The sequence below is a fragment of the Rhinatrema bivittatum genome, chromosome 2 (genome assembly GCF_901001135.1).
Source record: "Rhinatrema bivittatum chromosome 2, aRhiBiv1.1, whole genome shotgun sequence".
Lineage (NCBI taxonomy): Eukaryota > Metazoa > Chordata > Amphibia > Gymnophiona > Rhinatrematidae > Rhinatrema > Rhinatrema bivittatum.
In genome coordinates, this window is record NC_042616.1 from 527,419,168 (window position 1) to 527,432,162 (window position 12,995).

The window sequence follows — 12,995 nt, forward strand, 5'->3', positions numbered from 1 at the left end:
GGAACTATTCCACGCACCTTCATCTGCCAGCCAGAGTGCGGACCCAGTTGCGGTGGTGGTTGCAGTCCAACCACATGAGCAGGGGGTCGAAGATGTCATCACCCACGTGGACTTTGCTCACCACAGATGCCAGCCTGAGCGGCTGGGGAGCACACTGCGAAGAACTCACCGCACAAGGGCGGTGGAACAGAGAAGAGTCAGCGTGGAACATCAACAGTCTAGAGGCCCGGGCAGTCCGATTGGCATGCCTTCGATTTGCTCACAGACTGAAGAACAGAGCAGTCAGAGTGATGTCCGACAACGCCACCACGGTGGCATACATCAACCGTCAGGGCGGAACCAGAAGCCGTCAAGTATCTCTGGAGATCGCCCCACTGATGGCTTGGGCAGAGGCGAATCTGCAGGACATCTCCGCCATCCACATTGCCGGGAAGGACAATTACCACGGCAGACTTCCTCAGCAGAGAAAGCCTAAATCCGGGAGAGTGGCAGCTGTCACCCACAGCCTTCCAGATGATTGTGGCTCACTGGGGGATTCCGGACATGGATCTACTGGCGGACAAGTCCAAAGCTCAAGTACCCAGATACTTCAGCCGCAAGCGCGACCCGTTCTCATACGGAATCGATGCCCTGGTTCAGCCATGGCCTCCAGGGACTCTGCTATACGCCTTTCCTCCGTGGCCTCTGCTGGGCGCCATCATCCACAAGATTCAGAAGCACCGGGGCCTAGTTCTTCTAGTGGCACCAGACTGGCCAAGAAGACCCTGGTACGCGGACATGAGAAGACTACTGGCAGGGGAACCTCTTCCCCTGCCTCCTCTCCGGGACCTTCTACGTCAAGGTCCCATCCTCCACGAGGATCCCGCTCAATTCTCTCTTACGGTCTGGCCATTGAGAGGGCTAGACTGAAGAAAAGAGGTTACTCGAAGCCCGTGATAGATACGCTTCTCCGAGCCCGCAATTTTTCCACATCCCTCACCTACGTAAGGATCTGGAGAGTATTTGAAGCATGGTGCGACACTCATGGCTCCAATCCACATGCGACTACAATCCCTATTGTGTTGGATTTCCTGCAAGATGGACTTCAGAAGGGTCTCTCCCTCAGCTCCATCAAGGTTCAGGTGGCTGCGCTGTCTTGCTATGGTCCCAGGAGGGATGGCAAGACTATTGCCAAGCACCCAGATGTTTCTCGTTTCCTGAAAGGAGTCAAGCATATTCGTCCACCACTGAAGTGGCCTGTGCCCTTATGGAACCTCAACCTTGTTTTGGATTTCCTCGCGGGATCCACCTTCAGACCCCTTCGAGGCCTGTCTCTCCGTTCTCTTACCTTGAAGGTGGTATTCCTATTGGTGGTGTGTTCCGCACGCCGCGTCTCAGAGCTACAAGCACTGTCCTGCCGGGATCCCTTTCTGAGAATCACCCCAGAGGCTATCCATCTTCGCACGGTTCCCTCCTTTCTCCCTAAAGTGGTCTCACAGTTCCACCCTAACCAAACTATATCCTTGCCTACCATGGCGGGTTTGAAGAAATCTGAAGAAGGGCGTTTGCTACGCCATCTCGACATAGGCAGACTGCTGCCCAGATATCTGGAAATGACACAAGAAGTACGGAGGACGGACCATCTGTTCGTCCTGCACAGCGGGAAACGACAAGGGAAAGCGGCCTCTCCGCCCACCATCGCCCGCTGGATTAAAGAAGTTATCCAAGCAGCTTACGTGGAGGCTGGGAAGTCTCCGCCTCTACAAGTCAAGGCTCATTCTACCAGAGCACAAGCGGCATCCTGGGCAGAATCCAGGATGCTGTCACCTGCAGAAATCTGTAAAGCGGCGACGTGGTCCTCCCTCCATACCTTTTCCAGGTTCTACCGTCTGGATGTCCAGGCCAGGGAGGACTCAGCCTTTGCGAGGGCGGTACTACATGGTCCTCAGGCAGCCTCCCGCCCAGGCTGGGAGTAAAGCTTTTGTACATCCCATTTGTTCTGAGTCCATCTGGCTACACACCAGGAAATGTTGAGATTACTTACCTGATAATCTCCTTTTCCTTAGTGTAGACAGATGGACTCAGCATCCCAACCAGCTGCCTGCGCACATGGGTTTCACCGATTCAAGGTAAGCCGATTCCCATAAGTCCCATAAGTATCTGTTCCCATAAGAGCGTACACTCTACCAGGTGTTCACGCCTTCTGGTTGTGAATGCTGGCGGTCTCCAGCTACTGTCAATCGGTCAGGGAAATCCTGTTTTCACTATTTCACTGAGCGTCAGTACACACATCCATAACAGCTTTTGCAAGGAAGATTACTAAGTTGCTGCACTTCCTGTGGGGGTATATGTACCCGTGCTGACGTCAGATCCGTCTCCAACTGCTAGCACGAGCATACTATACCCATTTGTTCTGAGTCCATCTGTCTACACTAAGGAAAAGGAGATTATCAGGTAAGTAATCTCAACATTCATTATCTGTTGCTTGTTACCAAGGCTGTGCCCATGCAGAAGAAATGCCGCCAAGGCCGGGCTCGAGCTGAGAAACTGCTGCAGCCACTGGCAGAGCCCTGGCTTGGAATCCTTGGCTCAGAGTTGCCCCTGCCGATAGGCCCTGTGCTAATGTGCCGATATCAAGGAAGAGGAGGTAGGCAGAGAGATGAGGGAAGCCCCTTCGGAAGCCAATTGCTACTTTGGAGGTTACACTGGATTGGGTATGCTGTGCCTCTCCCGCTGTGAATTGGTCACTTGAGTCTTCTTACCGGCAGCAGGTCTTGCGCCAGTAAACCATCAAGCTTGGGGCTGCTGTGGCTCCGCCTTGTTTCACTTCCAAAGTATGCAAAGAGAATCTTTTCATTAAACTATGGGGTAAGTAGTATGTTATGATTTCCAGAAAACATGAGACTACCTGGATTTATTTTTGATTGAACAGCACGCCTGTGTTTAGTCGGTGCTGCGTCTGCCTTCCCATAGTCAGGAGCTGATCTTACACCGATGAGATTAACTTGTTAGCTTATTTATTCTCTTCCTGTGTTCATTCCTTTTCTGTATATTATTGTTTGTTTATTTATTTTTACGTCCTGAAACCCACAGGTTTTTTGTTTGGTTTTTTTTAGCTCTCCAGCCCTATGATTTTCCACTGATCTAGCGATATTGCCAGTTGCCCACTCTAGCTTGTATACATGGGGCTGGGGTCCCCTATATTTGTGATCTGTAAATTGCTCTCTTCAGCATGTGGGCCTGAAGGCCTCCTAAAAGATGTCCAACGGCATGGGAAGCTTTTTTTTTCGCAGGAGGAGTACAGCTTCTTGAAGCACTCTGGAATGCTGCTCTGCCCGGCACAGGGATTTGGCTTCCTTTGAAGAAACCGTATTGTTTTGTTTTTTGTTGTTCACACTATGATTTTAAACTAAGTAAAATATAATAGTGTACGAAGGAAACCGCAAAGCATAACTCTGATCTGGGGGAGACTGGCTTGCACAAGATGGGTCAGGGGTGAGGCTTCTCCAGGTTCCTAGGTCTGCACAGATTCTGCTCTGCACCGCCAGGACCCAAACTCCTCCGTCACAGTGCAGACAAGCAGCCGGGACTTGGAAGAGCTCGCTGATGAAAGGCGAACTGAATTTTAATTTGTGGTTCTTTTTTTTTTTTCTTTTCAAGTGGGTTTTATTCTGGTAGACTTGTCCTCATGCTGTTGCTTCGACAGAGATCACCCAGAGCTTGCACGTGGCTTGCTCATAGTGAACCCTGTACTAGTGGATGGGACAGGCCCCTCCTCCTGGCACTTGTGTTGAAGCTGGGCCGAACTGTGCTTCTGGTTTGGAAATGCAGCCTGCTTCGCACTTCACTAGAGTTTCCCTTTAAATGTTATGTTTTCCGTTTTATGGGATTTTATGAAATTTTATTTATGATTCCCTAATTGAAAAACAGCTGCGTAATTATACCTTTTTTGAAGTGGCTACTCAAAGAGCTTCCCTTGTTTTTGATCTGGTGCTCTTGATGTAGAGCAGCAATTAGGAGGAGGGGAGGAGGCTGTAGATTGGTACCAGGACTTGCTGAGCTGGAAAGTAGTAATAGTTAATAATTAACATACTTGTTTCCCCTGTCTTTTGTCCAAAAAAATTGAAATCCATGCCCTTTGCATACTATGCAGTATCTCAAAACTAGCATTCCTGGTTTACAAAAAGAAGTTTGTCCGAAATCAAGTCCAGAGTTACTCTTAAGTCCACGATTATTATTTATTTTAATCCATTTTAAGCAGCGCCACCAGAGTAGCTCTGCTGACAGCTGCGTAAGCTGTCCTGGGCCACTTGTATCCTGTCCTGTATCCTGTCCTGGGCCACTTGTATCCACTGACTGATGGCGCGTACCAGTCGGATCCCATTCTAAGGTGGTCTGTGGCTGCCTTCTGAACATGGCTGCTCCCTGGGGCTCGGGATTGCAGGGTCAACACGTAATGAGCTACTGTAATTATAAGGTTGCTATAAAATTTGAATTGATACGGGGTGGGGAGGTCAGTTTTCAAAGCTGTTTAGCTGGATAACTCATAAATCATCCAGCTAAAAGGCAAGATTTTGAATACTGGATCAGTTATCTAGCTGGAGAAAAGAGGTGTTCCAGGAGCAGACCTAAATTATCCAGCTAACATAGCTGTGTTTTGGTTGTATCTGGCTAAGTTAGCCAGGTAACTTTAAATCTGTCTCAGAGCAGGTCTACAGTTATCTGACCTTGTGTTGCCAGATAACCTGCCACTTAACTGAATATCTTTTGAAGATTTGGGTAAGTGGTGCTTTTTTTTTTGTTTTGGAGAGGGAGGAGCAAAGAGGAAGCCTGCAGCCTGATTCTCAACCCACCTCCTCAATATTTAAGAAATGGCCCTAATGGGCTGAGCACCCCCTCCCCCACCCAAACCTCTCCAAAGGCACACTTAAAAAAAAAAATTGATAGGGGTCTACCGGTTGGCTGCACCCTCTTTCCCTGCCACCCTCACACCCTGCCACCCTCACTGGTTCCTCAGAAAAAGCCCCAAAGAACCTCTCCTCTCCTACCCCTCCCAGTACTATGAAAAGCTAAATCTTCAACTCAAATCACAGTACCCTCTTATCATGATCCAGGCCCAGCGCTTCTAATGTTTGTTATATGAATAATGCTGGAAGCATAAACTACCAGTGTTGCTATTGACAGCAGCACTAGAAGCGCCGCGTCTGGATTGCTTTAGGCCCGGTCTTTTTTCTTCCCAAAATAGTGCCACTTAACGCCACATAGCTGGATATCTTTTTAAGATATTTGGTTATCGGGCCAGATAACTTTAAACCTAACTGGCTATATAAAATATAACCAGTTAGACTTAAAAGTTCTCCTAGGACAAGCAGCATGGTAGTCCTCACACATGGATGACATCATCAAATGGAGCCTGGCATGGAAAACTTATGTCAAAGCTCCTGGAACTTTGAGCATACTGAGCATGCCCAGCATGTCCTATTCCTCGTGTCCCCACAAGGTCCCTCTTCAGTCTCTCTTTTTTTTCCATGGAGCTTTCGCTTAATGGTAGAGTGAGCTTGTGGCTTTTCCATAGAAATTGCCTTGAAAACTTTTTCACCGTTCTTTTCAAGTTTTCTTGTGAATTTATCAAATGCAGGTCCCTCTTGGTTTCCTCTAGTCTCCCCAGTCGGGTTTTTCGATGGTTCGGTAAGTCTTATTTCGCTTCTGTTCTCTCCCCCCCCCCCCCCCCCCCTCCGTGGCAGCAGTGCTTCTGTACCCACTGGCATCGACCTTTCGTCGTCAAATTTCTTTTCCTTTTTCATTCATCGTGATCTCATCTGGTTTCCATCTGTGTCCAAGAATCATGTCCATCACGGACCCCACGAGATGCATGTCATCTACCTGGGGGCATCACATGATGTCCGGGTTTGCTGTATGACACCCCTCCTCCCCCCAAGGGATGTCGCGCTTGGCTCGACAAGATGGAAAAACTCTGGGAGCTGCACAGATGGGCATCGAGCTGTTGGCATCGGCAGGGCTGTCTGTTCCGTCAATGCTATTGGCGGATAGGGGCGCTGGGAACTGGGCCCTGTTGGTCTTTTCCAAGTCAAGGATGTCTGGGTTCATGGTCATCGACCTCAGTACTAGCGAAAGACTGGGCCGAGCATGGAGGGAGGCCAAGGACGCATCAGCACCAGTCACCCTCGATGCACAATGCTAGGCTCAGGAAGGCACTGGCTCATGCCATGATGCCCCCGAAGATTTGGCCACCACTCCTGCCTCCCAGTCAGTTTTGGCATCAGCAGCATTTGAGGAGGAGCTGGAGCGCAGGGCCCAGGTGGCGTTGCAGCAGGCGTTGCAGGGCATCGAACCAGCAGCACAGATGGTGCCAGTGTCAGGACTCGCCCTGCTGGAACCACTGCTGGAATGGCTCAACGTACTTATTAGTGTGTTACTGATGCAGTTAGCACTGGTTCCCGGGAGGCCATCTACCGTGTTTCCCCGAATATAAGACAGCGTCTTACTTTCTTTTTACCCCCAAAAGTCCCACTATGTCTTACTTTCAGGGTATGTCTTATATTGGAAAAAAAACCTGAGTGTTCAAAAAAAAATTATTTTTAAATACCTGTCGGAGGGCCGCGTGGGTCCAGGCGGCGGGAGCCGGGTGGTCGCGTGTTAAATCTAGGCCGCGGGCGGGTGGGCGCTTGTTCCAGGCGGCGGCGGGGGGGCAGGTGGACGCGCGTTAGTTCGAGACGGCCGGCGGGCGGCGGGTGGTCGCGTGTTAAATCTAGGCCGCGGGCGGGTGGGCGCTTGTTCCAGGCGGCGGCGGGGGGGCGGGTGGACGCGCGTTAGTTCGAGACGGCCGGCGGGCGGCGGGTGGTCGCGTGTTAAATCTAGGCCGGGTCGCACAGGCGCGCATTCATTCACTGCCGGTGGGGGCTGCCTCGCAGCCCCCACCGGCAGTGAATGAATGCGCGCACAGGCCCTGCGATTCGGCGCTGGGGGCTGCCGGTGGGGGCTGCCGGTGGGGGCTGCGGCAGTGAATGAATTCATTCATCCAGGCGGAGGAGCCGGCTGCTTTCGCCGCTGCCGGCTGCTTTCGGCTGCCGCTGCCGGCTGCTTTCGGCTGCCGCTGCCGGCTGCTTTCGGCGCTCAAGGCAGTCACATGCCGTGACGTCACAGCATGTGACTGCCTTGAGCGCCGAAAGCAGCCGGCAGCGGCAGCCGAAAGCAGCCGGCAGCGGCGAAAGCAGCCGGCTCCTCCGCCTGGATGAATGAATTCATTCACTGCCGCAGCCCCCACCGGCAGCCCCCAGCGCCGAATCGCAGGGGTCGCACAGGCGTGCATTCATTCACTGCCGGTGGGGGCTGCCGAGGCAGCCCCCACCGGCAGTGAATGAATGCACGCCTGTGCGACCCGGCCTAGATTTAACACGCGACCACCCGCCGGCCGTCTCGAACTAACGCGCGTCCCCCCGCCCCCCCCCCCCCGCCGCCGCCGCCTGGAACAAGCGCCCACCCGCCCGCGGCCTAGATTTAACACGCGACCACCCGGCTCCCGCCGCCAGCCGCCTGGACCCACGCGGCCCTCCGACAGGTATTTAAAAATAATTTTTTTTTGAAATGACAGGTACGTCTTACTTTCGGGGGATGTGTTACATTAGCCGACCCCCCCCTAAAATTCCCACTACGTCTTACTATCAGGGGTGTCTTACTATCGGGGAAACACGGTATGCCCAGCGAGGCACCAATGCCTGCCCCGATAGTAGGGTGCTCATTGCCAGTTCCTTCAAGAAGGAAGCTCCATTGAGGCCAGTAGGGACATTGATTCCTGCAGCCCCCCTTTCCAGCTTCCACCAAGGCCTGTGCCTCTGGCTGAAGGCTTAGCACCCAGGGCCCCATCCCCTGTGAACTACAGTGAGGATGAAGCCCCTTATGACCCCGGGGGGGATGACACTGCATAATCCTCCTTTGAGGGCTCGGAGGGTCTCCCTTCAGAGCAGTCTCCTCTAGATGACCAAAGGTGGTCTCCTCCAGAGGACCTGCCCTTCGCAGGTTTTGTACGAGTGATGCCGGAGGCCATCCTTTTTCAGTTAATGACGGGGGAGGATGCCTGGCATAAGATGCTGGAAATCCTCTAGTTCATGGAGGCTCCTAAAGAGATTGTGGTGATCCTGGTGCATGAGATCTTTAGGGAGTTGCTGAGTATCTGGAAGCACCTCCTCACAGTACCTCCTGTTGACAGGAAGGTGGATAGGGTTTACCTTCCACAGGCTACCAGATTTGAGAAGAGTCAGCTGTCACACCAATCGGTAGTGGTTGAATCCGCTCTCAAGAAGGCCAAGCACTCTTGGACCCATGCCTCAGCTCCCCTGGACATAGAGCGATGGATGCTCTTGGGAGGAAAGCGTTCCAAGGGGCCATGCTCATTGCCTGCATTGCCTCTTACCAGCTCTACATAAGCCAATACGCTCACAACCTGTGGAAGCAAGTGCAAGAGGCGGCTGAACGACTGCCTCAACAGCAGCAAGACTCTTTATCGCTGGTGCGTCAGGACCTGGACTGAGGGAAAACTCTAGGTTCATTCATCCTATGTTGTTTTTGAGTCAGCAGCGAGAGTCTCTGCAACGGGAATTGGCACCCACAGAATAGCATGGCTGCAGGCCTTTGATCTCTGACCAGAGGTACAGGAAAGACTTGCTGACCTGCTGTGCACAGGAGATAATCTCTTTGGAGATTTATTTATTTATTTATTTATTTATTTATCTAAAGACTTTTATATACCGAAGATCATGTACTGGTACATATCGCTTCGGTTTACTTATAACCAGATTGTTAATTACCATGGATATGGTGTACATAGAACAAAGATTAATAACCAGAAATCAATAAACAGTAAACATGATGCATAGAAACAAACAGTAAACATAATGCATATAACAATAAATAATAATAATAATAATAAAGAATAAATAAGAGGTAAACAGTAGGTGTAACTGTGTGGAAATAGAGAACTATTTAAACTGGTGGAATTGGATAAAAACTCGAACGTAGGATGTTAGGAGTAATATGTGATTACAAGTATTAGGTGAGAAAAGTACAGTTTCAATGTGGGCCTTTCAGGAAAGCAAAATACTTTAAGTGAAGGCTTCCGTAAAGAGCCATGTTTTCAATTTTTTCTTGAATGTCCGCAGGCAGGGTTCTAGGCGGAGGTCTGATGGTAGATTGTTCCAGTGTGTGGGACCGGCTATAGAGAAGGCACGTTTCTTCATTGAAGACTTGGCTGGTGGTACATAAAGGGTGCCAAGATACATTTGTCTAATGGGTCTGGAGGCTGTATGAACTTGTAGAGGGCGATTTAATTTGAGTGCTGTTTGTGAGTGGATGGTTTTGTGTATAATAGTAAGCACTTTGTAGAGGATCCTGAACTTAATGGGGAGCCAGTGTAGGCTCTTAAGTATAGGGGTGATGTGTTCGGATCTGCTGGTGTTGGTCAGGATCCTGGCTGCGGAGTTTTGTATCATTTGTAGTGGCTTTGTAGTAACTGCAGGAAGGCCGATTAGGATGGACTTGCAGTAATCAATTTTCGAGAAGAGGATAGCTTGGAGAACCGTACGGAAGTCCTGTAGATGGAGGAGAGGTTTCAAGTTTTTTAATACATGAAGTTTGTGAAAACATTCTTTAGTTGTGGTGTTGACAAATTGTTTTAAATTCAATCTGTTGTCAATGGTTACTCCTAGATCTCTAACATGTGAGATAAGGTGAGGGACGCAGTGGCTAATTGCAGGATCACATAACACCCTCCAATAGCTCTCTGCCAGCACTTCAGACCCGCCCTCCTCAGCCAGGAGGTCCGCGAAGCAGGATCAGAAGAAATCTTTCTACTGTCAGAGAAAGTACTGTCCTCTGGCCCCTTGCTCCCATTCGCAGAGGTTGAGCTCACGTGGCCGTCTCAGGCAACAGAGAGCTCCCAAGCTCCAGCCGAATTCCCCAGCCAAATCCTGGGATGGGGTTTTGACTGAATCATAGGGAACATAAGCCAGCCACCTGTACTCGAGACGCTGGTCAGGGGCAGGCTATGGTTCTTTGCGGATTGGTGGCCCAGTATAACCTCGGATCAGTGGGTTTTGTCTATCGTCCGTCAAGGGTACAAATTAAACCTATTGGGTGTTCCACCAAATTGCCTCCCCTCCCCTCCCCCCCCCCCCCCCGGTACCCATTTTGGGGGCCAGTAGTGTGCATCAGGAGGTACTACTTTGGGAGCTCTTTATCCTCTTAACAGCCAAAGTGGTCAAGCCTGTCCCACCAGGGCAAAGAGGGCAGGGATTCTACTCCCTGTACTTCCTGATTCCAAAGAGAACACGGGGACTCGTCCCATCCTAGACCTAAGAGCCTTGAGCAGATTTCTCAAAAATGAAAAGTTCAGAATGGTTTCCCTGGGCATCCTGATTCTCCTCCTCCTGCAAAAAGGGGACTGGCTATGCTCCCTCGATTTAAAGGACACATACACTCACATTGAAATCTTCCCGGGTCACAGGAAGTATTTCAGATTTGTGGTGGGAAAACAGCATTTCCAGTACAGAGTGTTGCCATTTGGGCTAGCGTTGGCCCAAAGTGTCTTCATAAAATGTCTGGCCTTGATTGGGGAGCAACTCTGCAGACTGGGCGTGCATGTTTTCCTGTACTTGGACGATTGGGTGGTCGAGCACCTCTCAGATAGAGGCCTATCTGTCCTTGCACTTGACCAACAGAGTGTTGGAGTCACTAGGGTTCATCGTCAACTACCCAAAGTCCCATCTTGGCCTGTCACCTCAATTGGACTTCATAGGAGCCCTGCTAGACATGGCTTAGGCAAAAGCCTTCCTGCCGAGTTCCAGGGTGGTCACCTTGGTGTCCATAGTGGTGGTGATTCAACAGAGCCAGCAGATTTCGGCTTAGCACATGTTTAGGCTTTTGGACCTACCGTCCATGTTACTCCCTTGGTACATTTATACATGCACAGAGCCTAAAGGATCCTGAGGTCACAGTGGCGCCAGGCCACGCAGAGCCTCGGGCTCCACATCCAAGTCACTCCTCCTCTCTGGGAATTTTTGTCCTGGTGGAAGGCTCTCATGAATTTGGATTGGAGAATATCTTTCCAAAATCCCCCTACCCAAATTGTCCTAATTGGGAATGCATACACCTTGGGGTGGGGAGCTCATCTAGAGGGGTTCCGCACCAGGGGTTATGGTCCTCCCAGGAAGCTCGGTGTCAGATCAACTTCCTGGAGCTCCGGACAATCAGAAATGCACTATGGGCTTTCAGAGATTGGCTGTCTAGCAAAATTGTCCTGATAGAAAACAGACAACCATGTTACTATGTGGTATGTCAACAAGCAAGGAGGCACAGGGTCATAGCTCCTGTGCTGGGAAGCGGTCCAGATCTGGGCTCGGTCCCACAGGATGGTTCTCAGGGCCGTGTATCTGGCCGGAATGGAGAATGTGATAGTGGACAGACTGTCGTGCCTTCAGACCCCACAAGTGGTCTCTGGATCGGGGGGTATCGAACCAGATCTTCAACCTCTGGGGGAGCCTGGATCTAGACTTGTTAGTGTCCCTCTGCAACAGGAAGGTGACTCAGTTCTGCTCCTTGTACAGGTCAGATAGCAAACCAGCCTCTGATGGCCCTGCCTGACATTAGGGTAGGGGTCTTCTGTATGTGTGTCCTCAGATTCCTCTAGTCACGAAGACTCTTGAAGCTTCGTGAGGACTGAGGGACTATGATCCTCATTGGCCAAGACCGATTTGGTTTCTACTCCTTTGGGAGCTGTCCATCTGGAAACCAATCAGTCTGGGGACTTCCCAGATCTCATTACGCAAGATCAGGGCATGCTGCAGCATCCCAACCTCTAGGTCCTGTCGCTCACAGCCTGGATTTTGAGAGGTTAATCCTGCAGCCACTTGATCTTTCTGAATATGTGTCTCTGGTCCTGGTGGCTTCCAGAAACCTTCCACTAGAAAGTCCTACAGACTTAAGTAGAGGAGGTTTTCTGTGTGATGTGAGCAGAAGGCCCTAGATCTTTTCTCCTGCCCCATGCAAAAAAACTGCTTGACTACCTTCTACATCTAGCGGAGGCTGACTTGAAAACCAATTCCATTAGAGTTCATCTCACTGCAATTAGTGCATACCACCAAGGTATAGATGGTATGCCCATCTCTGAACAGCCAATAGTTGTATGCTTTATGCGGGGCTTGCTTCAATTGAAGCCTCCCTTAAGGCCTCCCGCTGTGTCTTGAGACCTCAACGTGGTGTTAGCTCAGCTGTACTCCTGTGACTTGAAGTACCTGACCTGGAAGGTGATATTTTTGGTGGCAGTCACTTCAGCGCACAGGGTCAGCGAGCTCCAAGCCATAGTGACTTATCCACCTTATATTAAGTTTTATCATGATAGGGTGGTCTTGCATACGCACCCTAAGATCCTGCCTAAGGTAGTGACTGATTTTCATCTTAACCAGTCAATCGTCCTGCTAACATTCTTTCCCAGGTGCTGTTCACACCAAGGTGAACGAACCCTGCACAGTTTGGATTGCAAGAGAGCTTTAGCCTTCTATCTGGAGTGGACAGAAGCCCATAAACAGCCCACCCAACTTTTCATTTCCTTTGATAGGATGAGATTGGGGGTTGCCATTGCCAAACAACACTATCCAATTGGCTAGCAGATTGCATCTCCTTCTGTTATGCCCAGGCGGGACTACATCTTGGAGGTCATGTCAAGGCTCTTTCTGTCAGAGCTATGGCAACATTGGTGGCTCATTTGCGAGCAGTTCCCATGGAGAAGATCTGCAAAGTTGCGACATGGAGTTCTCTCCACACATTTCCATCTCACTACTGTCTGGATAGGGATGTCTGACATGACAGTGGTTTTGGCCAGTCTGACCTTCGGAATCTCTTTGAGGTGTAGAACCCAACTCTCCCTGCCTAGGGCCCATTGTTTGGGTTCAGGCTGTCTCTCCCTCTGTTACCAACAGCATTGTAGTGGTTGTGCCCTTTTGTGT

The 12,995-nt window shown here is 50.5% G+C and overlaps 1 protein-coding gene across 1 annotated transcript in view; it reads left to right on the forward strand.

The window, feature by feature from the left end:
* PARD6G (par-6 family cell polarity regulator gamma) overlaps positions 1–12,995 on the forward strand; it is a 224,338-nt gene that overhangs the window by 57,757 nt on the left and 153,586 nt on the right. The window lies entirely within an intron of this gene.